Source organism: Lissotriton vulgaris, chromosome 6 (assembly GCF_964263255.1).
Source record: "Lissotriton vulgaris chromosome 6, aLisVul1.2, whole genome shotgun sequence".
Taxonomy (NCBI): Eukaryota; Metazoa; Chordata; class Amphibia; order Caudata; family Salamandridae; genus Lissotriton; species Lissotriton vulgaris.
The window spans coordinates 936440430-936467408 of record NC_141694.1 but is presented as its reverse complement, the minus strand read 5'-3'; the positions used below and the strand labels follow the sequence as shown (position 1 = coordinate 936467408).

Genomic DNA, 26979 nt, shown 5'->3' with positions numbered 1-26979 from the left:
GTTCATACGGACACGCAATAATCGGGAGCGGTTTGCATAGCCTAAGGTGGAAGCCTGACAGCCCGACTGTATATACCCCCCGGAAGTTGTTATCCAAGGCTAGGGCACATGAAAAAACTCCTATGAGGACAGATTACATAGCTAGAAGGTGAAGTCAGTAATTGAAGCCTATAAAAGACCAGTAGCGGCCGGCATGGATTGGGGGTGGCAGGGTGGGAGGAGAGAGGTTGGGGTGCTGTAGGGGGATATTTAAAAAAAGAAAGAAATCTTACCTTACCGCTGCGTCTTTCCATCGTCCCTCCTCGCGTTGGGAATGAAACAGGAAGCAGGCAGTCAGGCTCCCCTAACCAATCACAATGCTGCAAAGCAGCCATGGTTTAGCGATCAGCGCCAAGGACTGGTGTCCTGGGCATGTTCTCTATGCAGGCTTTAATCCAGCCTGCGTAGAGAACAGGGAAAGTGCGCATGACTGCTTATCCAGCCCTTAGGAGGTTGCTTCCACTCGTCTCCTGCTCTGCAGCCCCGCCCTGTCACGCAAAGATGGCAGAGCCCGAGGACAAAATAAAATAATAATAACATTGCGCAATTATCATTACATTTTTTACATTCTTTTACTGCTTTAAGGATGTAGGGTGATGGGAAACATCACTTACAACGCATTTATTACAACGCACTACCATTACAACGCAACCATTACAACGCAAACCATTACAACGCATTGCGCTGGGGGGCGCTCTAGGATAGGGAATATATTTAATTTACTATCCAACACCTTCCCTACTATCCACGGGGACTGGAGTTGGAATAGTAAATTAAATAAATCTCTATCCAGCGCTTAAAAGCACTATGCGTTGTAGTGGTATGCGATGTAAAAACCGCGTTGTAACAGCAGGCGTTGTAATAGCCTGCGTTGTAACATCACCAATCCTAGGGTGATGCTTCTCTGCCTTAGTGGAGGAGCCGCCACTGCAAAAGTCTGGGAGTTTATCAAATATATTTGAATATAAATGAACATAGAAGCACTTTCAGATGTTGTAAAAGCAGAATGAAACTCATTAGACATTTTCTCGAAAACAACCATTCTGAGAACGATTTTGAGCGGACAATCATCAGACAGATTCCCTTACCAAGACCTAATGCAAATAACAGACTGTTTTTCACAGAACAAAGATAGATATATCAATTTGGCACGTCAAATGGAGGCCTCAACGATGATGTACAATTGACACAACTTCAGCCCTAACATACTAGCCCAGTCAGCACCTCTGTTCCCCACTAAGGAGGTATGACAGCAGTTCTTTATGCCGCCCCTCCTCACTAAGAACGTGCCCAGGACTACAACTCCTAGTCTTTTCTAGGCTTGAACTACTAACCCCACCTATTAGCTACATAAGCTTTTCTAAAAGCTTTTTCTTATGCCCTAGCCTTGGATTACAACTCCCGGGGTATGTGCAGTCAGTCTGTTCAGGCTCCACCTTTAGGCTATGTAAACCACCCCCAATTGATGCTTGTCCATATGGGCTCTGGACTACACCTTCCATGGAGGAGGTCCACATCCAAAAGGAATGCGTCACTTCACACGCAAACTGGATGTTAGAAGCGCCTTTAAAAGTCTGACCTGTAGTGCAGTTTGACCACCATAACAGCAGTGGAGGAGGGCCCTGCTAGGTGCAGTGGCAATGTCTGCCTTCTAACAAAGTAAGTGAATGGATGTGTTTTGGTGTGGGCTATGTCTACTGCAGCTTGCTCCGCTGATCAGTGTATCGAGATGGACTAGTGATCACACATGTGCTGCAGAGGTTTGGCTTCCACTTACCATTGTCGTATATACCTCAGGGCCTCTTACCAAGATAAACGAGTGAGTGTGTGTGTGTGTGTGTGTGCACCTCTATGCTGTTTTTTTGACAAGTTGATGGTATAAGCACGGCACTGTTGGACTGGGCCTCTCGTTTCCAAAAAACATATGGTCACAGCACATTGCATCATTTTAGGCCTGATGAGAAATCATGTGACTCTTATGCATTATATTACAGTTTTATGTATGCTGACTTTTTAAAGCGAACTATTGGTCTAATTAAGGAAAAGACCAGCATCTTGAAACATTAAGGTGCTGAAAGAAAAATTTGAAAATTTACTTTTTAAAAAAAAAAGTATTTTTAAGTTTTCTTCATTTTGTACGAGTAATGGAATGTTTCTACAACTGATGTATTGTAACTTCTCTAACGAGAAGACATTTCTAATTTTGTGAAAACTGTAATGTTTCCTGTTTTTTATATATATATATAAAATATATATACATATATATATATATATATATATATATATATATATATATATATATATATATATATATATATATATATATATATATATATATATATATGTATACAACACTCACATCCCAGTGCTCCTGTACGCGGATGATGCTGCCTTAATAGCTAGAACACATTTGGGCCTCCAGAGACTTCTAAATGCATTTAGTGATTTTATGTCCTCTCTTGACCTTGTAGTCAATAACGCAAAATCTCATGTTATGGTCTTTGGGGCAGCAAAGAATAACACCAAATCCTTTTACTGCAAAGGGGAAGTGATCAGCAATGTAAAAGTGTTCACTTACCTCGGAGTAATCTTTGACACCAAGGGCAGCTGGACCCCTCAGGTAGTAGCAAAGACCAAAGCTGTAAGGAGTTCTGTTAATGCCATCTTAAGCTTTGCAAGGAGATTGGGGGGGAAACCAAGCGGTGCACTTTTAGCCTTGTATAGGGCAAAATCATTGGCTATAGCGAGATACGGAGCTGGATTATGGGGTTATGTAAAAACTGAAACCATTCAAACAGAGGTTAATAAGTTTTTATGTTCTGTGTTAGGACTCCCATTATCAACAGCCACTTTTTCTGTCCATCAGGAGCTTGGAGTTTGTTATATTACAGATATCCTCTCCATGGCTCCTATTCTATTATGGATAAGAGTTTGGACCAACAATAACTTAAGTCTTAACCACAAAATTTTGTTGGACTGTCTAAAATTGGATAAACATAAAGATATTGCTTGGCTGGCTTACATTAATAAGTGCTCGAAAGAACTTGGACGCCCGGAGATTTTCTCCTCCCCGCTTGATTTAAAAAAAGCTGACCTTGCTTGGGTCAAAGAGAATTTTTGCAGACTCAAGTCGTTGGAGAGAGAACAACTCCAGTTATCAAAACCTACGGTCAGAGCACATTATATGACTCTCACATGTATTGCCATCCAACCGTACCTTGCTTTAGTAAATATCCCATTTCATAGATGGCTTCTGGTTAAGTTTAGGTTCAACCAGATATACTTGGTACTTTGTGATAGACAGGGTTGGTGCAAACTGGAGGATGCACCAGTATGTGAATGTGACAACTTTTCCATACAAGACAACATACACCTTGTGTTATTTTGCCCTTTTTATCAAGTTCCAAGGAGAAAGTATTTGTTACCCTTACTGAAGGAGAAAGCGTTCCTGCAAGCAAAACCCGCTTTTCTTTTCCTACAAATGCTTGATTCTCCCTTGGTAATGTTTAGTGTGGCAAATTATCTTGTGGCTGCTGTTCGAATTAGGAGGAGGAAAGCACAAGCCCAACAACGGGGACTGGGATGATTTAAATATTTCTGGCTCTTTTGCACATAAGTCTTTTATGACCTTTTATAGTTCAAAATTGAATTGTATAATATGGAATTTTTTATAAAATGTGTTTTTAACTGCATTGTATTATATGAAATTGCAAAATACGTAATTGGAATGATTTTATATTGGAATGATTTTATATTGTTGTAGTATGCTTTTATGATTTTTAACAAAATCGAATAAAGTGGTTTTGACTTGACTTGACTTGACTATATATGTATACACATATTTAAATAAACTTTCACTACTATAGTGATTACCTCATCACTCGTAATTTCTCAATTCATTGCACATTGAAATATTTTGTATCTTGACGATACAGCCATAATGAACGTTGTCACTTGTTATAGCACATGTGCCATATTGAGGGATACTCTTAGTTACGGAGAACTTTGCCCAAAACCTTAACATTTTGAATAGGGACTTTTGTGTTTTCTGATCTATAGTCCAAACACCAAAGCTGCTCTAGTAGCAAGGCCACATTGCCCCGAGTTGCAAGAAGTGTGGCCAGAGCCCTTGGTCTCCGATAGGCTCCCACTCGAACTCTGGAGCCTGTTCCTTGAGGCCAGCCAGACTATCCCTCGCATAATCACTTTAAAGACCTAACATGATGTAGCCTGTGAGAAGGTGGATCCTTTGTTATGGTCAAAGTAGTCAGTAAGTTGGTCCTCCAATGTTCTTCTAAATGTGGGATCCTCCAACATCGTACTGGAGCAACTAGGTGGGCATAGGGGAATCCTTCTGCCCAAAGTCAAGGTGAGCACGGGAGAATTGTGATTGAAAACCATTACGCCCAGGTAGTCAGCGGAAGTGACTGTGTTTCAGGGAGCTGTGGAGCACACAATCCCATCTAATCTAAAGTACAGGTCAAACACTTCATAATGGAGTAATGCCTGACCTCCAGGTTGTGGAGAAGCCAGGCATCCTGCAGTGACCGTTGTGTCAACCAGGTGGTAAGAGTTCAAGCATTAGCAGCCATCGAGGCACTAAGATGGCACTTCCAGTTACTTCCCTCTTCCCCTATGGCCCCTGTCGACTTCCTGGTGGCCCGTTCCCTCCAGACCGCCCCTCCCATCACTTGTCTCCTCATGTACCGCCCCCCTCAGCCCTCGCCTTCATTTCTACCTGCCTTCCAAGACCTGCTGGCAAATCTGGCGGTTAACTTTGCCTCGGTTCTGGTGCTGGGGGATTTTAATTACTGGCCCTCAGATCCACACGAGTGCCTTGCCTCAAAAGAATTTACCGAATCTCTGTCTTCCCTCAACTTTGTCCCACACATTTCTGTCCCCACTCATTCTCACGGGCACACACTTGATCAGGTCTGGGCTCTTAACCTCCCACTGGCCTCGGTGGCGGTCTCCCCTTGCCCTTGGTCCGATCATGCCCTCATCTCTTTCTCCATCCCCCATAACCCATCCCCCAAAACCCCGCTTGCCAAAAACACCTGGGCGCGGAACTGGAACAGGTTGGATCTTCCCTCCCTGACCTCCCTGCTTCACAATTCCATCCCCCCCCTCTCTGGTTTATCATCGGCCTCACAGGCCAAGGCCATTAACACCTGGCTGGCTGGAGCCTGTGACTCTGAGGCCCCCTTACGACGCATTTCCATCCGCCGGCTTAAGGACTCTAACCGATGGTTTAACGACCATCTAAAAGAACTTAAGCTGAGCGTCCGGAGGGCGGAGAGGCAGTGGAGGAAGAACTACTGCCCGTTATTAAAAACCCACTTTCTGACACTGTTGGCTGATTACAAATCAGCAATTCTAGCTGCAAAGACCGACTACTTCTCCACGAGAATACTGTCGGCCGCCAACAAACCCAGGGCTATCTTTGACATCGTAAACGACCTGGCGTTCTCAGATCGAGCCTCGCCCCAAATCCCTCCCTCCCAGCTTCTCTGCGACCAATTAAACAACTACTTCGTGGATAAGATCACCAATATCAAGGCCAATATCCCTTTACCCTCGCCTACCTTCGTCGATCCTTCCCCCTCCCCAGTACAAAATCATTTCACTGTTATCCCCCCCCTCACTCAGGAATCCTTTCTGTCGATTCTCCCCAAAGTTAAATCTGGGTCCCCGGCGGATGTCTGCCCCGCTCGCATCCTACAGCAAATCTATTCTAGCTGCCCTGATCCCCCGATTGCCTTCCTCAACAGCGTTTTGGCACAGGGTGTGGTGCCCCCGGTACTAAAAGCAGCCACCATAGTACCCCTGTTGAAGAAACCCGGCTCGGACCCTTCTATCTCGTCCAACTTTCGCCCCATCTCCCTGCTGCCCTTTCTGGGCAAGGTGATGGAACGCCATGTTACCGCGGCTCTGAGCACCCACATTGAGGCGAATGGGGGGCTGGCTTCTCGTCAGGCAGGATTCCGCCCCAGGCACTCAACAGAATCGGTCGTAGTCGCCGTCCTAGACAACCTCAGAAAGGGTATGGATGACAACAACCACCAGGCACTGGTCCTCCTCGATCTTTCCGCCGCCTTTGACACGGTGGACCATACCATCTTACTCACCCGTGTCAAGGCGGCTGGCATTGGGGGATCAGCCCTTGTCTGGCTCTCCTCCTTTCTGAGGGACCGCACCCAGGCGGTCCGTCTAGGCGACTTCACCTCCACTCCCCTCCCTGTCACTTGCGGTGTTCCCCAGGGTTCCTCTCTCTCCCCCCTTCTCTTCAACCTCTACATCTTTCCTCTCATCTTTGCTCTCCAGCAGCTGGAGGTCACCGTCTTCAACTACGCGGATGACCTCCAGCTCATCTTTGATCTGTCCCCCTCCTCTCTCTCGGTCTCCAATTTCCAGTCTACTATGACATTCATCAGGGACTGGATGAATCACAACCACCTTAAACTGAACCCTGACAAAACTGAGCTGGTTCTCACTGGTGGTTCGTCCAGTCCCTGGAACTCTCTTTTCTGGCCCTCTTCTCTTGGCCCTGCACCCTCCCCCTCCACCACTGTCAAAACACTGGGTGTTAAAATGAACAATCAGCTCACTCTTCACTCACACATCAGCTCTGTGGTCTCCTCCTGTTTCCTCACTCTTCGAACCATCCGCTCTGTCTCCCGCTTCTTCACCCCTCAGGCCCTCAAGACCATCATGGCCGCCCTGGTAATCTCGCGTTTGGACTACGCCAACGCTCTTTTCCATGGCATCCCTGCCTATAGTTTGCGTAGACTCCAAGCCATCCAGAACCAGGCGGCCAGACTGATATTTGGCCTCCCACGCTATCACCACTCCACCCCCCTCCTAAAGAAACTCCACTGGCTCCCCGTGAAACAGCGTTCCCTCTTCAAAATCGGGTGCATGGTTTTCCAGGCCCGTCAGGGCACTGCCCCCGCTTTCATCACTTCACTTATCAAACCCTACGTCCCCGCAAGAAATCTCCGGTCCTCCTCCAAGTCCCTTCTCCTGATCCCCCGTTTCTCGCGCAAAAAATGGGGTGGATCCAATTTCTCTACTCTGGCCCCTTCCTTCTGGAACTCTCTCCCTGATAACCTCCGCTTCGCAACTCAGTACCTTTCTTTCCGTGGAGACCTGAAAACCTTCCTATTCAGTCAGGCTTTCCCCGCTTAAATTTTCTCCCCGGTCTTCCTTCCCCTCAGTCACTGAACCTTCAGCGCCAAGAAACCGCAAGGTGTATGCTGCGCTTTACAAGCATTTTAAATTAGAAATTAAATTAGAAGAAGAGGGGATTATGAATGTCCAATCGCATGTCAAGAACAATGTTGAAGTTGCCCCCTATTACCCAGAGGATGTATGCCAACGATAACAGTGAGGTGGTGAGAAGCTACCAAAAATTATACTGGCTGGAGTTGGGGGCATATACGCTGCCCAATAGAAGAGGAGAACTCTCCATGCAGATCTCTAACAGGACAAATCTGCCCTCGGGATCCATGACTAATGACTAAACGTGTAGAGATGTGCCTTTCCTTAATCCAGGTCAAAGCTCCTCTAGTGTGTGTAGAATAGTTGGTGGTGTAGAAATGACCCCTCCAATGCCCTTGAAGAATTTCGCTCTCTGCCGTTCTGCATGATATGTACTGATGGTAGTGTGAATTTTGGAGCACACTATATTGTTAGCTGAGACGAGGACAGATAAAATAATGTATGTTAGAAAACAAACTGTGACATGGTAATAAATAAGAATGCACGTAGACAGACACAAACATAATTCAAAAAAGACTCCCATCTTGCATGTCACAGACATATGTGAACTGTGTAGAAGGGACATGCTTTTCAAAGATCAGAAGAAAGATATGCTGTAAATATTAGTACAGATCAGAACGTTTGAAGGATGTGGTTTAACGCCTCCCCTGCTGATGATGGAACCGCTCCGTCATCAGCTGCGGTTGCGCTGTGCTGATGACGGAGCGGTTCCGTCATGGCCCGCCCGACGCGCCTGCGCGGCGCGAATTCCGCGCCTGCGCTGGGCGTTTGATTGAGCGGGCGGGGCCATGACGGATTCGCTCCGTCATGAGCACAGCGCAACCGACGCTGGTGACGGAGCGGTTCCGTCACCAGCATGCGCCCGCCGCATTTCCGCTCCGCCCCCCTTAGCACTGCGGCAGAATAGCCGCCGCAGTGAAGGGGTTAATGGTTGAATTCTAAATTGTAAAATTAGGATACTTGCGTCCTAGTCCCAACTTCCTCATTTGAAGGGAACGTTGTTAACTTAGGCAAAACAGTTTATTTTCCCATGTGTTTCTTTCCTCGTCAACTATATTTTTGGCACGTTAAAACAGGATGACAGGATAATTGCTAGCATTAAATGCTACATAAATAGATGCACTTTCGGAGTTATAAAGTGTACGTAAATGATTGACTAAGAACTTTTCAAAATTTTGAAATGACTCTAAAAAGTGAGTGTACGTGCTGCAGGCACTTTAATTATTAGCCAATGATGAGGCTTGCCCACTGCTACTGTAGATTTAGTGGCTCTGCTTGCTTAAAAACTGTACTAAACATGCGTCATGTATCTGAGAATAAGGTTATGCATATGCACGCCATTTATGAACCTTTAGCTGTTTCTGATGCTATAAATTATAAATTGCTTCTTGACTGACTGGATAAGTACTTAGGATAAGGCGGAACTGACCCAACACAGCTCACATACTTATGAAGCAAAACTTGCCAAGTCAAGGTTTGATCTTTACTATTGTGTTTGTAATTGCATTTATATCACACTTAATACCCTTGAAGAGGCATTGAAGTGCTTTTAGCCGGGCAGCTCGCTGCTCTGGAACCCAAGGTTAGTAGTTAGTCCAGTGTTATTGGTTACTGTTAGTTACTGGGATTAGTCTTGTACCCTCATGCAAACCATTCCATTCAGCATTCCAATTTCTCAATGGTGGACTAAATTAATCCCTTTGCTGCAAGGTCTCCCCCTGTGCTAAGCCTTTTTTTGGCTATTTGGGGTAGTTTGCTCCTACACTCCTGTAACATTTTGTCCACATAAGGTATCCACGCCAAGGTACCCAGGCTTTGTGAATTCCCCTGGAGGGGACCCAGAAATGAGTCAAAATATAGCTCTTATATATTTTTTTAAATGGGTAAAAAGTGCTACAAAACAAAGTGTCTGCATTTTCCCTGCAAATGGTATCAACAAAGGGTTTGTGCTGCTGGGGTCACCATCTGCCCAGCTTTCACGGACAGGCAGACATTGGTCTGAAAACCAACATTGTTTACACAGTTTTGCCATTTTAATGGAACATAACCTATTTTTGCAAATTTTTGTGCTTTCAACCTCCTTTCAGTTAGTGGTAGAAATGGGTATAAAAGCAATAATGGATCCTGGAAAGCTATACATTTTTGATAACTAGACAAAATTAGAAATGCAGCAAGGGGTCATTTGTGTAGATGCTTCAAGGTATTTTTTATAGAAACTCACAGTTGAAAAAAATAAATATTGAAATTGAGTTAAAAAAGGCAGCCATTTGTGGCAACATTTTCACCTGTACCTTCTTCTAAGTATGGCAGATTTCTTAAAGCAATTTACTGTTACATCTACTTGGGCCCTTCTGATTGCGGAATATATAGACTTTTAGGTTCACCAAGAACCCAAGTAACCCAGAGACAATAACAGATCTGCGTCTTGCAATGGTTTTTCATTGTGTACCGGGTATACAGCTATTCATTTGGTAAAATATAAAGATTAAAAAATAGGTACTAAGGAAACCTATACATTTTTAAAATGGGAACAAAATATAGAGTTTAGAAGCAGTGGTTATTTGCACATCTCCAAAATTGTGGGTACCCATACAAGCATGTGGATTAGAGGTCAACATGAATACTTTTTTACAAATTGTATTACATTTGGAATGCAGAAATGCAAAAAAAAACAAATTTTCCATATATTTGTGGCTAGAATTACCATGCCGGAACAAATGTCCTAGCACTCAGTGTTACCCACAGTCTCCCAAGTAAAATGATACCTCACTTGTGTGGGTGGGCCAGGGGCGTGCAACTGGGAAGGACCACACACACAGGGATTGAGGGTATAGCACTGCAAACATAAAGCACTATATATATATTTTTTTGTTTACTTTTTTGTATTTATATTTTGCCAAATACAAAAAATAGCGAAAATCAACATAACGTCAATTACAGTCTTGCAGTGACATACATTTCATGGTCCTGCATCATACAATCCCACATCATAGCCCCTTGAGTCTCTCGTAAAAGTCCAGTTCTGCCTGTTCGCATGGCCCCATTGTAATATCACAGGGTCCCTCTTCTTCCGGGATATAGGAATTGTAGGGGTCCAAAATTGATGTGTGAGTGTAAGAAAAAGCCCTCTCAAAAAAGTTCCCAACCCCCCATCCAGACCATAATATTCCCTCATTTGCCCCACAGCCTGCGGAATTTCTTCCATTTTAATTTTTTTAAATACCTTTTATGGCAATTCTGCATTGGACACCCACACAATTGAGGTAACATTTTTATTGGGACACCAAGGGGAACGCTGGGTGGTGGGATATTATTGCTGGCGTAGTGATCTGACACAAAAATGTAAGGAAAATGTGATTTTTTAAGCTAAATTGGAGGTTTTGAGGAGATTCCTGATAGGAAAACATTGAGGGAGCCACACAAGCCAAGCATCCTTGGACTCCCCCAGGTATCTAGTTTTCCATATGTTAGAAATGGCGATTTCCGGTTGGCTAAGGCTTGTGCCAAAGCCAGGCAGAAACCACCATTCTAAGTCAGAGCAAGGAAGTCACCCGCCAAGATAACCCCTGCTCACCCCCTTGGTAGCTTGGCACGAGCAGTCAGGCTTATCTCAGAGGCGATGTGTAAAGCGTTTGCGCGCGCACCCAGCAACAACACCCAAGGTCCACCACAAAGGAAACTCCACACAAGGCTATATATAAAAATAGCCTTTTTATTATACGAAACACATTAGATAATAAGCACACACTTTACAATGTGCCATAGGCATGGGCATAATTTACAGGGGATTATATACATGGGACAGGTCCACATGGACCACTGTCAGGAATATGCACTTTTAGAACTAGCACTTTCTAGGAATAACACTTAGCACATAGAACATATAATAACTGTAGCACCAAATAGCAAATGTAGCACACAACCAGTAACCACTGGTAAAAGGTAAGTACCACCTACGCAACCTAAACACATAAACACCTTAGGTAAATATCACGCAAGGAAACATGAGCTCACTAGCATACCTATACTAGGAAAAACAACCCCCTAAGCATAACAATACATTCAGAGGTATAGGCACAAACAAATTAGACATGATGCAGAAATCACATTAGGCAAAAACATGTACCCCACGCAAGGGTACAACACATAAACTGTCCCCAGGCCACCTGGCCTCTCAGGGGCTGAAACGCCCTGTGTCCAAAATGTCAGGGCAGGTTGCGCAGGCAGCCAAAGAAGATTGCGCAAAGCCTAAACGGAGCACCTGCCCACTAAGTGCTGGGCAGCTGGGGATAGGAATGTGGCCTGGGCTCTCAGTAACCCAGTGAATAAATTGCACCACGTTGGAGCCCTCTGGCTCGAGAAACAAGATGCCCCCTTCGTTGGAGTCCTGCTCGGGGGACTCGAAATAGCCAACTGCCCCCAGGAGCCTCTCGTGGGCTCTGAACAACAAAGAAATGGCCCCGACGTTGGAGCCTCGGTGCTCTAGAGACAAAATGCCCCTCGAAGTCCGTGGAGCCTCGCAGGCTCTAAAATAAACAATGCCCCCCGGACGTTGATGGAGCCTCGGGGCTCTAGAGACAAATGCCCCCATCAGCGTTGGAGTCCTGCTCCGGGGACTCAGAAAGACAATGGCCCCCCTTTATGCAGGACTAGCCCGTCTGGACTTACCGGGTGGTGTTGTGCTTGCAGGGGACTCCGCAGCGGGGCTCTCCTCTCTGCACACGTGGTGGGGGCAGGCACCGGCAATGTGCCTCGCGCCCCCTCCGCCTCTCAGCAGCACTCTTCTTTCCTGCTCCGCAGGAAGGATCGCGAAGGCGGGGTGGGCCCCCGCTAGACCCCCACGCTCCTGTTGGCGGCCACAACCGGTTCTTCTCCCGGCACCAGGACGTCCTGGGAGGCGGGGTAGGCTCCCGTCCTCCTTCTCCGTGACTTCCTCCTTGTCACGCGGCCCCGCCCTCCACCAGGCAGGGCCGCCTAGCTTCCGGGTCATGAAAGCAGTGGCCCGGAAATGCTTTTCAACGTTCCCGGGCTGTGGAAGTGACATGGGGCAAAACAAGGGGTAGGCTCCCTCTTCAATTGGCGATACCCAGCGGGGTGGGCACCCGCTCAGACAAATAATAAAGCGGCAAGGTCCCTGGCGGGGTGGGCACCCATCAGGGGCTAAGAAAAAGTATAACCACGTGGGCACGGCAGATGTGCAAGGTGGGCACTCGCAGAGTACTCCTATGTGGGCACGGCAATGAGCGGGGTGGGCACCGCGCCGATAATCAAGGTCCTGGAGGGGGTAATCCCCACGCTGGGGAATTCCCTCTTAGATTGATCGCAGCTCCGTGCTGCTGGGAGGAATTTAGAAGCTCTGCCCCTATCAGGATGCAAATAAAGCACTCCCAGGTGCTACAAAAAAGCCCAGAGTTTCAAGTCCAGGATAAGTTCCTTTTAGAATGCAGGCAAAAGGGGGGGGGGGGCAAGGGCTGCGCCCAGGGGCCAGCACACAGGGCCCTCCAGGGAGGGAGGCAGCACTCAGTGGCGGTCCTCCTGGCGCCCAGCAGCAGCAGCAGGCCCCTCAAGTTAGAATCAGGAAAATAACTTTTACATGGGGTCACAGCCCCTTTTTATACACATACATCCTTTGTGTCTGTAGGGTGGGGGAAGACCAGGCGCAGCTGGTTTTGGAGCACTCTGATGTGCTCAGCCCCTCTTCTCATTCACTGGCCAGTCTAGGGTCACCAGTCGCACCACAGGGGGTGGAGCTAGCATTGTGGGGGAAAAGCTCAGCCCTATTCAGGTCCCAGGTGCACTCCTCCCTCACATCAATCATGCAGATCTCTCCACTCACCACCGGGGCAGACCCATCCTGACTTCTGGAGCCAGGTTCACTGCCAGCTCCAGCCAATCACAAGCCAGACAGCCAATTCACATAAATTACACAGACAGGCCAACTTCTAGAAGTGGCACTCCCACACTAGGTACATTCACGCTGCACACATCATCGCGCAGCATTCAATCTCACGAGTCCGCACATATCAAACTCAAGCCTGTACTCCACACGCATCAGGAACTAACATGGATACATACATTCCCCATGCATTCCTATTGGAGGGCAGGCCAACCTCACTACATGCACGCACTTTACCCTAGGACACAGTGGGGAAGTGGGCAGAAGCCAAAAACTCACTAACACCAAGTCACAATTAAAAGCAAAAAAGTTTAAGGGTGAACCTGTCAGAAGCGCCAAGTCCAACACATATGTCTGGCTTTGTTAAGTTTCCCTAGATGGCAGCCAAGCTCAGGTGCAAAAATGCATGTGCTCCCCTTGCACAACCAGGTCGTTTTCAGATAGATAATTTTGATGTCTCCACAATATGTTTTAGGCCCTTGCCTGTCGCAGGTGCTTGGCCCACTCAAACAAGTGAGGTACCGTTTTTATTGGGAGATGTGGGGGGATGCAGGGTGGTACAAAATTTGTGTCAGCCAGGTGATGTCACAACTTTCCCACACAAAAAAGTGTGGGAAAGTTAGATTTTTTTCAACTAAATTTGATGTTTGCAGGGAATTCTGGGTAGGAAAATGTGGGGGGATCCAAGCAAATCACACCTACCTGCACTCCCCTGGGTGTTTAGTTTTCAGAACTGTGTGGGTTTGGTAGGTTTCCCAAGATGTCCACCGACCCCAGGAACAAAAACGCAGGTTCCCCCTTGCAAAACCAGGTTGTTTTGTGATAGATATTTTGATGTTTTCACAATAGGTTTTGGGCCCTTCCCTGCCATGGGTACTTGACCCACCCATTCAAGTGAGCTACTGGCTTTATCGGGAGATCTAGGGGAACACTTTATGATAGTAAATTAGTGTTAGCTCGGTGATCCCACCACTTTCCCCCACACAAATGTGAAGAAAATCAGATTTTTTTCATCTAAATTTGAGGTTTGCAGGAGATTCTGGGTAGGAAAACTATGCGGGTCCATGAAAGTCACACCTCCTTGGACTTCACAGGGTGTCTATTTTTCACAAATGTGTGGGATTGGTAGGTTTCTCTAGTTGGCCGCCGACCCCTAGACCAAAACCCCAGGTGACTCCCACGCAAAAGTCTCCACAGTACATTTTGTCAGGGGCACTAGGCCTACACACACAAGTGAGGTACCTTTATCATAAGAAGACTTGAGGGAATGATGGATTAGTATAAGTTTGTTTCTCCTCTTAGATTCCAGAACTTTCCATCACAGAAATGTGAGGAAAATAATTTTTTTCCCAAAGTTTGAAGTTTGCAAGGGATTCTGCGCAACAGAACTTAGGAAGAGCCAAACAAGTCACCCCATACTGGACTCCCCAAGGTGTCTAGCTTTCAAAAATGTGCAATTTGCTAGGTTTCCCTCTATGCTGGCTGCGCTAGAGCCCAAAATCCACATCTCAGCACATTGCAAAAAAAGGGTCAGTTTTCTGTGGAAAAATGTGATGTGTTCACGTTGTGTGTTGGACGTTTCCAGCCAAGAGCACTAAGCCTCCCCAATAAGTGAGGTACTCATTTTATTAAAGGAGTTGGGGGAATTCTGGGTAGATGAACATTTGTGGATCCATCAGAATGCAGAACATTCCATCACAGAAATATGAGGAAAATGTGGACAAAGTTTTATGTTTGCAAGGGATTCTGGTTAACAGAACCTGGTGAGTGCCACACAAGTCACCCTATCCTAGACTTACCTGGCTGTCTGGTTTTCAAATATGTATAGGTTTGCTAGGTTTCCTTAGGGTGCCAGCAGAGCTAGGGTCCAAAATCCACAGCTAGGCAAAAAAGGATAATTTTTCACTGGAAGAAAGTTTGCTGCCCCCCTTAGATTTCAGAACTTTCCATCACAGAAATGTGAGGAAAATGTGTTGTTTGAGGTTTGCAAGAGATTCTGGGTAACAGAATCTGGTGAGAGGCACACAAGTCGCCCCATCCTGGATTCCCCATGGTGTGTAGTTTTTAAAAATATAGAGCTTTGCTAGGTTTCCATAGGTAGTGCTTGCTCTAAGGCCCAAAATCCACAGCTAGGCACATTGCAAAAAAAAGGTCAGTGCCTAGTGGGCTTTCTGCTGCCCAGGGGGGAAAGATCGGGTCTATTGCCCGACATGCCCCCAAGGGGGGCAGAAAGACTGTGGCAAATTTTTAGGGGGGTGGAAGCAGTGGTATGCCCATACTGGGCAGCCCTTCCCCCTATGTACAAAAAAGCCAGTGTAATCCCTGGTGCATAGTGGGCTCTCTCCCCCTGGAGGGGGGGATCAAGGGCATCTGTTCCCAACTGCCTCCTAGGGGGGCAGAATGTCTGAGGCATTTTAGAGGGGGGTGGGGGCATTGGCATGCCCATTCTGGGCAGTCCCCACCCCTGACCATTGAAAGAATATACTCCCTGGTGCCTAGTGTGCTTTCAGCCCACCGGGGGGGCACTGAGAAGTGGCTATTGCCCCCATCTGCCTCCCAGAGAATGGTAGAAAGGTTCCACATTTTTTGGGGTGAGGACATTGGCAAGCCCATTCTGTGCTGCCCCCACCCCTATGTATACAAAACAATATTAATCCCTGGTGCCTAGTGGGCTTTCTGCCCCCCCCCCCCCCCAGGGGGCAGATCAGAGGCTATTGCCAAATCTTCCTCCTGGGGGGCAGAAAGACTATTGCAGTTATTGGGAGAAAGGGTGGGGGCACTCGCATGCCCGTCCTGGGTAGCACCACCCCTGGCCTATAAAATAATAGGTGTCTAGGGTGCTTTCTGCTACCCCGGGGGAAATATTTGGGTCTACTGCCCCCATCTGTCCCACAGGGGGAGCAGAAAGTCTGATTATGCCTTTTTTTTAAATGGGAAGCAAAGGCCTTGCTGAAGGGGCCACTCCCCCCTCCCTGGTGCCTATTGGGTTGAGGGGATCCACTAGGGAGATTCTCCCCTTTCCAACGATACCTCTTCCATGTGTTTTGGTGCTCAGGGGCTGAGATAGCCCCACAAGCACCGAAACATAAGTTTTATTTTTAACGTAATGATGACAGCATGTGATCGTGATTGATCGTCGTTACATTGAAAAAAAAAGACTTGGGAGGTTGGGGAAGCTCTTTTCCACCTCCTGAGGCCCCCACCAATAAAAAGGAAATCCCACTGCTGTTTGCAGCAGAGGGATTTAGTGTGCCTGTGCACATGACGTAATGGTTTCCTCATGAGCACAGGAGCACTGGTGCTCATTACAGAACCATTCTGTCATGAGCACCGAAAGGGTTAATAGGGGTTAGTTATCATAATTAGGGAAGAGTATGTGAACATGGTTGGTGGGATTAATAAATGATATGGAAGTGACGCCACAACTTGAGAAGTTCCACTGAGATCGCTTATCTCTGAATATTTTAAAGCCATATGCATATCTTTTCACTTACATTCTTTAAAATGATAATATTAGCATCAACTGTTATGCCTATGATTCACAGAATAATGGTAAACGTGTGGAGGATACCATGAGATGGCCACAAGCTGTTACAAGCTCAGCACTGGATACAGTTAGACTGGCGCTGCTTATCTGAAAAGTAGATGGAAATGAGGCCCATTGAAAACCATTCCACTCACTCTAAGCTTCTTATTAAGTCATTCTCTACCCAAGTAAATGCAGTCACCAAGTATGTATACCAATGTCTAGTCTTGGTAAAGTCAGTCCTCCAAATTCTGCACCTATTTCATACCATTTTTTTCATTATTCATCCTTGACGATTGCAACTTGGCTTGTGTGGAGTTTAAAGTGTTCTGAATATTTGATGCCCATGCTGTAGATGCACTTCTGGTTACCAATAAACAACAGAATGTAATACAAACACTTTGGGCTTGATTTAGATCTTGGCGGAGGACAGGTTACTCCGTCATAACAGTGACGGTTGTCCCATCTGCTGAAATACAAACCCCATTATATCCTATGAGATTTATATTTCAGCAGACGTGATATCCTTCACCGTTGTAACTGAGTAACCCACCCACCAAGATCTAAATCAGGCTCTTTATCTAGTCCACAAGATATTAAATTGATACCATTCACATAATAAGGCATCAACAATTAAGTTCTGGTACTCTGTAGGCTTTTGTCTTTGCCATTTGAAACTTACTTTCTCTCCTCATAAAATCTGGAGTAAACTCCCTAAAATTCTGCGGACGCTCATCAATACTTCTTGATTTCTTACTGTAAGTGTAAGTTCTCTACGGTGATCACTAGGCCATCCCATGATAATGAAAAAGAAACATATACTCTTCCATTCAGATCAATTCTTATCATCTGTCAACTATATGGAATGTCACTGAGTCCCATGACTGTGTTTCCCAGCAAGAAATGATGGTCAACTTCCAAGACTAAGAAGGTATCTAAAGATAGTGTAATGCAGCATCTATTATGAATGTCTAAAATGCAATTGATATAACTATGCTCATCAATAATAAGTACCTTGCTTCCCTGTCGGAAAAGTATGTAAAGGTGAGCCTTTTTAAATACTCAAATTATCCCATAAGCAAAGACAGTAATCCCCTAAAATGTTTGGACTAATTACATTTCTTAGATGTAGGCGGGTCTCTTCACACATTTTGGCAGTGTTGCCTTTTCTGTCCTCTTGCTATATTGGTGTGGATGGGGTAGGTCCTAGTTTGGCAAAGTGTTAGAGAGATACAAAATAGGAGAGCTACTACTTAAATCTAAATCATTGCCTGAGTCATAAAATCACCTACCTCCTTGAAGGACTTTTGGCTATCGAGCATCACAATCAGCATCACATGAGTTGACTGTAATATTTTCTTTGGGAAAGCTAAAAAGATGTCATAAACTGTATGGTGGAGACCACAGGGCCTTGAATGCAAACACCACAGGCAGACAAAGGCGGCTTCTCCATGGTGAGGTCACATGACCTCTCAGTTTAAGTTGGCCAACTATATTGCCACTTCATTTTGGCTAGGCTGACCAATGCATAGTTAGAAAGGTCTTGACGCAGACCTAGTGCATAATTAAGGTGTGAGAAAATGAACACTGTGACAATCCACAAAGGGTATGATAAGTTCTGAGAAACTGAAGTAAAACCAGTATGACTGGGGTATGTTAATTGATGCTAAGTAAATATAGAATCTAGTAGAATTTCAAGGCTCCTGACTTTAAACAGACAGTTGGTGGACTACTCATAGACTTGGGCCATAGTTGTGTGTGTTCAGGCCTTTGATTTGGCATCAAATAATTATCTATTTTTTCACTTATTGCAAAAATTGGACCGATGCATGATCCTAGAGGCCCATAGGAACGAATGGAAAGAAATTCTTAATTTGCAATTCACCATTGAAAATTCGCAAATTAAGAATGCAATTTCAAGGGTGCAGGGGTGTCCAAACCCTGTTGTACCCCTGAAATCTGCTTAGGAGTACATTTTGCACACTCACATGCCCCAAGGGCATGTGTGTGTGTAAAATGCATTTTTCAAAGTTTTCGCAAATTACCATGAAGGTCAACTTCATTGTAAATTGCTCCCCTCATTTGGGAATTCACAAATTTTAAAAGTTTGATGCATTGCATTTAAGGAATCTCAATTTGATATTCCTTAAATGCAATCGCAATTTAAGAAATCGCAATTTAGCGATTTCTTAAATTGCGAAACTTACAAAAATGTTAATGCATCCCAAAAATGGAAATTGCATTTGCAAACGGCCGAATTTTGCGATTCGCACCGTTTGCAAATGCAATTTCCTTTGATGCATGTGGCTGTAAGTGATTTGCCCAGAATCACAGGATGTTCAGCATCGTTGCTGAGGCTCGAACCCAGTTCCCCAGATTCGAGGTCGACTGCCCTAGCTGTTAGGCCTACTCCTCTCCCCAGTTAGTACTCTGGGGACTGATGCACGATAAGCAGTTTTGTTCAACAATGGCTCGTAATTGTAGAATATTACTAGTCTTTCAGCAGTTTTCCAAGAAATGGAAAGTTGTACGTTATTTCTAAGTTCCTTGGGTTTACTAAGCCTATGGACAGTTTCACCATCACAAGTGTGATTGACAGAGGTACTTTCCACCCATATTCAGTCTATCCAACATACCTCCCAGAACTGTTCCAGAAACTATGGATTAAACTAGTTGTTTGCATCATACAGACAACACTGAATTGCTACTGTAGCTTTAAGAGTGTCTGCCTTTAACAATCTAGAACTTTTGTTTCACTAATAAGGCCGTTGAAGTATTTCAACTGTCTCTTCTAGGTTGTTGCATCATATTAACTATTTTTTGATGGTGAAATCTGAATGTAATCGTCTCTTTATTATTTAAATATAATGAGTTCACTAGATAGAGTTGAGCAATCCCTGGCCATGCCTGCTATTACTTAGTTCTTGAAGAACATTAAATATTTCTTTCTGCATTTGGTTGTAATATTGCATTCTGATAATATACAGAGAACTTGGTGACTTTTTATACTGCTTGTTATTTTTAGTCAGGTTTCTTTAGTATAATAAGTATTGTTTTTCGCATGTAGTGTTGGGATAAAATAGCTAGCATGAGGTTTACAGAACTTGTTGGTCGAAAAAAATTAAAGTTGTGACTAACATAAAGCCAAATGAAGGCGAGTCAAAAAAGTTTAGTTTTAAATACATTTGTGAACCTTTTTTCGATTGGTTCATATTTGAAATTGTGTGCAGGACATTCCACATTTCATGTCTTTGAACGCCCTAGTGATCTGCTTCCATGTTTTGTCCTCTTGAAGGATCATTGATTTGATGTTTGTTAGAACTGGGGGTCTCTAGTTGGCAAAGGTAGGTACCACTGTCCAAATAGGGACCCTTGCTTCTAGTCACCGTAAGGAGGAAACCCTCTGAGAGCAGTCAAGGCTTATCAAAGGCAATGTGTATAGTATTTGTACCAACACTCACAGTAACACAGTGAAAACACCACAAACTGACTCCACAACAGTTTAGAAAAATAAAGGTATTTAATCTAAACTACAAAAGACCAAAACGACAGAAAATCCAACACACACAGTTCAAGAATATGGTTTCAATGGAGTTCTTAAGGTTGCAATAAAATAATCCACAGTTGGGTGAAAAGTTCGCAGTTGCATCACGTTTAGCCAACAGTACCTTTAAATGCGACAAAGTTCCAAAACAGAAACTGGTGCGGTGGAAAAAAAGCGATGCGTCACTGCTGAGACCCTGGGGAGGCGATGCGACAGCCCCGCTGGATGTAGTGGGCGTGATGTGGTGACTCCGGTTTGTATGGGGAGGGATGCGATACCTTGTATGGATTCCGGTGCGGAGGTTCCGTAGTGAAGAAGTTTGCAAAGGCACGATGCGATGATCTTTGGAGTTGCGACGATATCCGGGGCGACGATGCGTGGACCAGCGGGGACCTTCCTCTCGCAGCTCCTCGATGCGATGGCTTCTGCGACGACACTCCCAGCAACGTGATGCGGTCCACAAGCAAGCAGTGCGACGATCTCACCCAGCCAAAACAGGCTCTGCGACGACACTCGCAACAATGGTAATCTTCCCGCACCGGTCTAGTGCGTCCCGCAAACGAAGGATGCGACGGCTCTGGCAGCGGCAACAGACGCTGCGACGATCTCGGCCTTCGTAGCGGCGGGAATTTCCTCGCACTGTCGGGGATGCGCTCCGCAAGCGAGTGATGCAACAAAACTTGCAGAAAATCTTTAAAAGCTTGGTTTCCAGCTTCCCAACACAGGTACAACTTCCAAAGGCACCACTAGTGGCCCAAGAACTCTAGGAAGGACAGCACTCTCTCAGCAGAGTTCAGGGAAGCTGGGGGTGAAGTCCTTTTGTTCCTGGGGCTTCTTAACAGGGAGCCAGCTCTTCTCAGGCCCTTGGAGATTCCTTCAAGACAGGGGACACAGCACCAAAAGCAAAGTCCTTCCCCTCTCCTTGGCAGCAAAGCAACAGCAGAACAGTCCAGCAGAGCAACAGCAGGGCAGTCTTCCTTCTTCAGTTTCAGCTTTCTCCTTGGCAGAGGGTCTTTCTTGATTCCAGGATTATCTAATTTTCTGCAGATAGGGGTCCTGTACTTATACCCCTAAAAGTCTCTGATCCTTTTGTGCAGGAGGGCTCTGAGCCCGGTCTGAACCAGTTATGGGTGTTCCTTGAGCACTTTGTTTTACTGGCCTCTCCTTTCCTTTAAGAGAGAGGGGCAGGGTCGTCAGCCGCCCAGCAGGAGGTGGAGCCAGCATTGTGGAAGGCAGGCACAGCCCTCTTCAGGCCCAGGTGCTACCCCCTCCCACCACTCTAGATGCAGATGGAGATATTCAGCCCAGGGATGGCCCACTCAGACTGGGAGCCACCCAGTCCCTGTCACTCACAAACCAGACAGTCAATTCACAAACAGGCCAAGGCACACATAAAGGTCAGACAAGAGAGCAGCAACTTTATAAAAGTGATGTTCTCAAACACAGGATTTAAAAACAACCTTTCCTAAAAGATGTGTTATTAAATTCTGAGTTCAGGGATACCAGTCTTTTATGTCCTATCTTGCGCCTATGGGAAGATATGCTGGTAGTCACTGTAGCCAGCATTCCCAATTATAGCCTATGGGGCAAGATAGCCTTACAATAGTGAAAAATGAAAATGGCTGCAATTCACTACCAGAGCATGTCACCTGCACAAGTACATGCTCTACCTTTCACACACATTGCACCCTGCCCAAGGGGGTACCCTAGGCCTTCCATAGGGGTGACCAATGTGTACAGAAAGGGAAGGGTTAAGCCTGGCCAGTGGGGACACTGACCAGGAGGACATGGCAGTTCACAGACTGCACACAGGCACTGCGGTGGCAGGCCTGAGACACCATTTTAGGGCTACTCATGTGGGTGGCACAATCAGTGCTGCAGGCCCACTAGTAGCATTCGCTATCACCAGCACTTGCACACTCAGTGCACTTTACTAGGGACTTCTTGGTGACACAAATATGCCAATCATGAATAGCCAATCATAATAACAATTTGCACAGGAAGCACTTGCACTTTGAAACTGAACAGCAGTGGTAAAGTGCCCAAAGCATCTAAACCAGCAAAAACGAAATCCAGCACAGCATTAAAAATACAGGAGGTAGAGGCAAAAAGATAGTGGGAAACCAAGCCAAAAATGCCAGGTCTAACAATGTTGAGTAGAGGTTTCTATTTAAGGTGAAATGAGGTACCAGTTTCTGCATGTAGTGTGGGTCTTTGCACCATTAGACTTTAAGGTTTGCACACATGGTCTTCAATTTCACCCTGGCACATGCTTGAAAACCAAAAGTGTCCTCTCAGAACTGACTTTAAATGGGCACATTTGTATATATTACATCTTAGTCTGACTGCCTAACTCTAACGGCATTTGTACCCTGATGATTTGCTTTTTGGATCTTCAAGTGAATATTAAGTTACAGTAGGCCAAGGGTGTCATAACATAAGCTCAAATTAACTTCACTCTTTGGGACTGGAGAAGGGGTCGAATTTTTCAGAGAAAGGACAAATTGAGATTGATACATTGATTATTTCTTCGACTTGAATAGCAAATTAGATATCAGAATCAAAAAGAGTTTCAAGACCCTTTACTTTCTGGAAGATTGTATCCAAGGCTTGGGGCCAGCTGAAGAGTCGAGAGTCAATCTCAGAAGCTTACTTGTCTAAGATCTCGATTTTGGCTCTGGTGATGCCCAAAAAAACTCACATTCATCGAGAAGCTCTTATGACTTATGTTATGCAGTGGTTAAGATGTGCGTTCCATCATGAGCGGCACCTGTTGAAAATTAGCCTATTTTATCTAGGATATCAGGGTCCAGGATAAAACAATCTATGATATTGACACAGGGGGATAATGCAGACCCTTGCAACTCCTGTGGAGCAGGAGGGGGCAGCTCTACAGGGGGCCATTCAGCTTAAGGCCAATAAATATTTATGAGATGTGGGAGCCTCATGAAAGGAGCCAGAATGCATTCACTCTAAATACGGCAAGGTTTAGCAAAACAAACATTTCATAGTCAAGAGTTTTTCCTTATTGTTTCTTGTTTTCTGGCTGTCAAAGGACAGACTCTGAAGATGCCGTTCCTGTCATGCGGAACATCTTGTCTTATGAATGCTTAATTGAACGAAAACATTCCACTGTACGATTAATATGCCGATCAAGGAACTGCTGTGACAAAATGCTAAACTATTGTCAATATTCAAGAACATAAATTGCATTAACTGCAATACGAACTAAGAAAGAGGAATCAAGTTCATGTTCTGCACTTACAACCCCCATTTCTGCCTATTTGCTGGGGCCAAAAAAGAAGATTGACAGCTACAGAATCAAGACTGGCTCTCAATTATATTAAGACATTAAGTATAGAACCCAATGTCCATCGTCATTTTGTATGCTGTCATTCTCTCTGCAGGTAATTTCTGACCCTCAGTAGGAGGCAAAACAGAGGGTTTATGCTTTTTCAACAGGCCACCAATTACTTTCGTTAAAACTAATCAAATAATCACACAACTGAATTAAAGAACAACAATAATCTCTTATCCAAGTGTTGCTCTGTCACACGTCAACCTATCGCAGTACAGGTCTGTCAGGAACCAACCAATGACAGCACAGCTTTGTGGTAACATCTCACCAATCGCAGCACACCTCAGTGGTTGACTTACCAATCACAGCCCTCGTCGTGAATTAGGAAAACAATTGCTGAATCTTTCTTACCTCCTCCCTGATCTAGAGACATCCTTATTTCCTCAGTAGCTATGATAAGCTGTGTGGCTGTGTGGGTGACATCCAGGAGATTATTGGTACGAATATACCAGAAAACAAAATAAAATAAAGTAACATCCCCACAGCTTAACTGCCTGCTATGGGAAATGTGGGGAGAAGAAACATGCAGGGGGAAAACAGGAGTTATAGAGATGGCATTCATTGTGTCTAAAATGGTGTCTATCAGGGAAATGTGGCATAAATAAAAACATTATATAAACACACTTCTAGACATCACTGGAATTTTGTTTCAATTTAAATCATGTTAATTCAGTCTTTATATGTAAATTCAAGTATGAAAATGTACATTAATCATCATTAATGTTCAAAATATAAATCCCAAAAAGTAGTCCACACATATTTTAAAGCCTGGGTGCATGGCTAAATTCGGAAAGGGGGCCACTTGTGTGTAGGGCCCAAAATCCATATGGCTTAAAATGATTTCTAAAGTAATTTGAAAGCAACAAATATATAGGGCAACGTACTCCATTGCAGCTTCATCTCATAAGATTACATTCATTAATGTAATATCACTGTACAATCCACCCAAATCTTTGTTAAAAACCTATCTGCAATTTCTTTTAAATATGTTCCTTTAACAATGCTTTATATGGACTACACTTCACAAAAAGGAACAATGTTAAACTCATAGCACATCATCATTATTGTGTTTTTGAGACGTTTTTCTGAGATAAATGCATATTGGAGAGGACAACCATACAATGGTTGGCTTCAAAAGACTGATTTTCTACCAAAGGTGCTGCTATGTGGTTATACTGTTAGCGAAAATCAATGTTGTATTTAAAGAAAATCACCTTTTAAAATATTTTTGATGTTATTGTTGTATAGCACAAGATACTCATCCACGTTTGCCTAAGAAATGTCTTTGGAGCATTTAATGTTTCTTAGTTTGTGATCAAACAGGAACAGAAGGCAACGTAAACAATTGAACATTTGCAATACAACTTGTTCACTAAGGGGTGGTAGAAATTGTGGTCCCTTAAAGATAATAAGCTACATTTAATTTGTAGTTGCTTATCCAATTCATTTAGATCTTAAGCCTCTGTTCATTGAAGCTGTGAACAATAATTTATTTACAAATTAGCAGATTTAGTTTTTTCACTTGTTATAATTTTCCCCAGAGGTGTTAGTGTGTACCAAAGACTTAAATCTTTGTGATTTTCCCTGTAAACGAGTACTTGTCAATGAAACTAAAGTGACAACCCTGGAATTTCACGCCATTGATTCGTTCAGTCAGTCAAAGCTGCCGACTTTGGGGACGGAGGGTGGGGGGGGTTCGTTGGTTTAAGTCTTGGCGTCAGCAGACTTCTTGTGATTCTGGATAATTCACTTATTCTCTCCATCCATAAAATACATAAATGTGTCTTTGCATAATGCAATATGATGCTCATGTAATGTGCTCTAAAACCCTAGGACCAAGATTGCACTAAGTAAAAATTCAAAAAGACATTATGAGCAACGGCATACAAGACAATGTACCCCCATGCATTGTCTAGTGTTGGAGTTCAATTAGCAAAACAAATAAATAAATACAAAAGACAAAATATTTTCAGCATTCACTGAAAATAAAGAAACTACAGCCTCATTTACAATGACTTGTCGTAGTGCAGCATCTATTTTCTGCACTGCCCTACATACAAGATACAGTGCATTCCTATACTTTCTGTCTGTGCACAATTTGATGCCTAGCACCAATGCAAACACCTTTGCACCATGGTGCAAGCGTGTCTGATCTGTTTGTAGGAATGTTTTTGTGCAGGAAGAAACACCTTCTTGCACAAAAACAATCCATGTAAGTCTTTCTCTCGTTCTATGTGGGCTGCTGAATGCAGAACATATAGAAATAGGGAAAAACAAAGAGAAAAAAAGATATTTCTCCTGGTTACGACACCCCTGGGGAGGCGTACAGTTTCGACACATTCACATGTTCACAGATCCTAGTAAATCTAGGAAAGTGTTGTTGTTCGGATATGAATTTACTTTGAAAAAATTAAAACAAAAGGGGCATTTGGCAAAACAGGAATAAGTTGGTTTAATTCAAAGCAGCATCCGGAAGAGCAGCAACAGAGGAGTGTCTGAAGACCATCTTGATGTGCAGAGGTTTTGTCTGGTATTATTTAGAGTTCTTGAACTACAATATACCGGTTACACATTCTTATAGAGCATGCAGACCCAGGCATAGTCATAAACCATCAATTCAACCATCTGATAAAGGGCTATGGTGGGCAATCAGAGAAACTAGAAATAAAAATGGCAACCCTCCAAGTCATGGCAACAACAATGGCTGACATCGCCAAGAAAATGGATAGGATAGCGGCAGTTAGACTGCAATCCCTCCGTTGGAATGCCAGTGCTCAGACAGAGGGGACAAACTGGTACTCACTTTATTAGTGGAGAAGTTAAAACATAAAATTAAAACCTGCCCAGACCCCGAGAGCCTGGTGAATGGCGCAAACAACCCCACAGAAGCCAGCAGGGACACGGACCTCGCTTACACACAATTTCACCAGCTGACAACAACTGAGGTAACTTGGCCTCTACACCCTGAGCCAACGACAGGACCCAGACCTCAACAATCTAGGGCCCATAGGCTTGCAGGATACACTTCTGACCGCACCACCAAGGCTGTGGAGAGTGAAGAAACAACAAAAAAAAACAACAAATGCACCTAAACGTCTACCAGTGAGAACCTCCCAGCCCAATCTAACTAACCTGGTAGGCAAAAAAGAACCACCAATGTGGACCACCGAAGCAGAAAATAGTCAACATCTCTTCCCCATTTTTTGGAAGAATGCACACATTCTGGCTGCATCAGAATCAGGCCTCTTAGCTACACAAACAACCACAGTGCACCTCAAGGTGCAGGCCGCTAAGGGGGCTTCCTCCACACAGGTGGCAATCACCATGTATGGGGA

General features: G+C 44.6%; 1 protein-coding gene across 50 annotated transcripts in view; it reads left to right on the top strand.

Annotated features, from left to right (window-relative positions):
• Positions 1 to 26979, top strand: part of LOC147708230 (uncharacterized) — a 2035583-nt gene that overhangs the window by 103439 nt on the left and 1905165 nt on the right. The gene's annotated exons all lie outside the window — the stretch shown is intronic.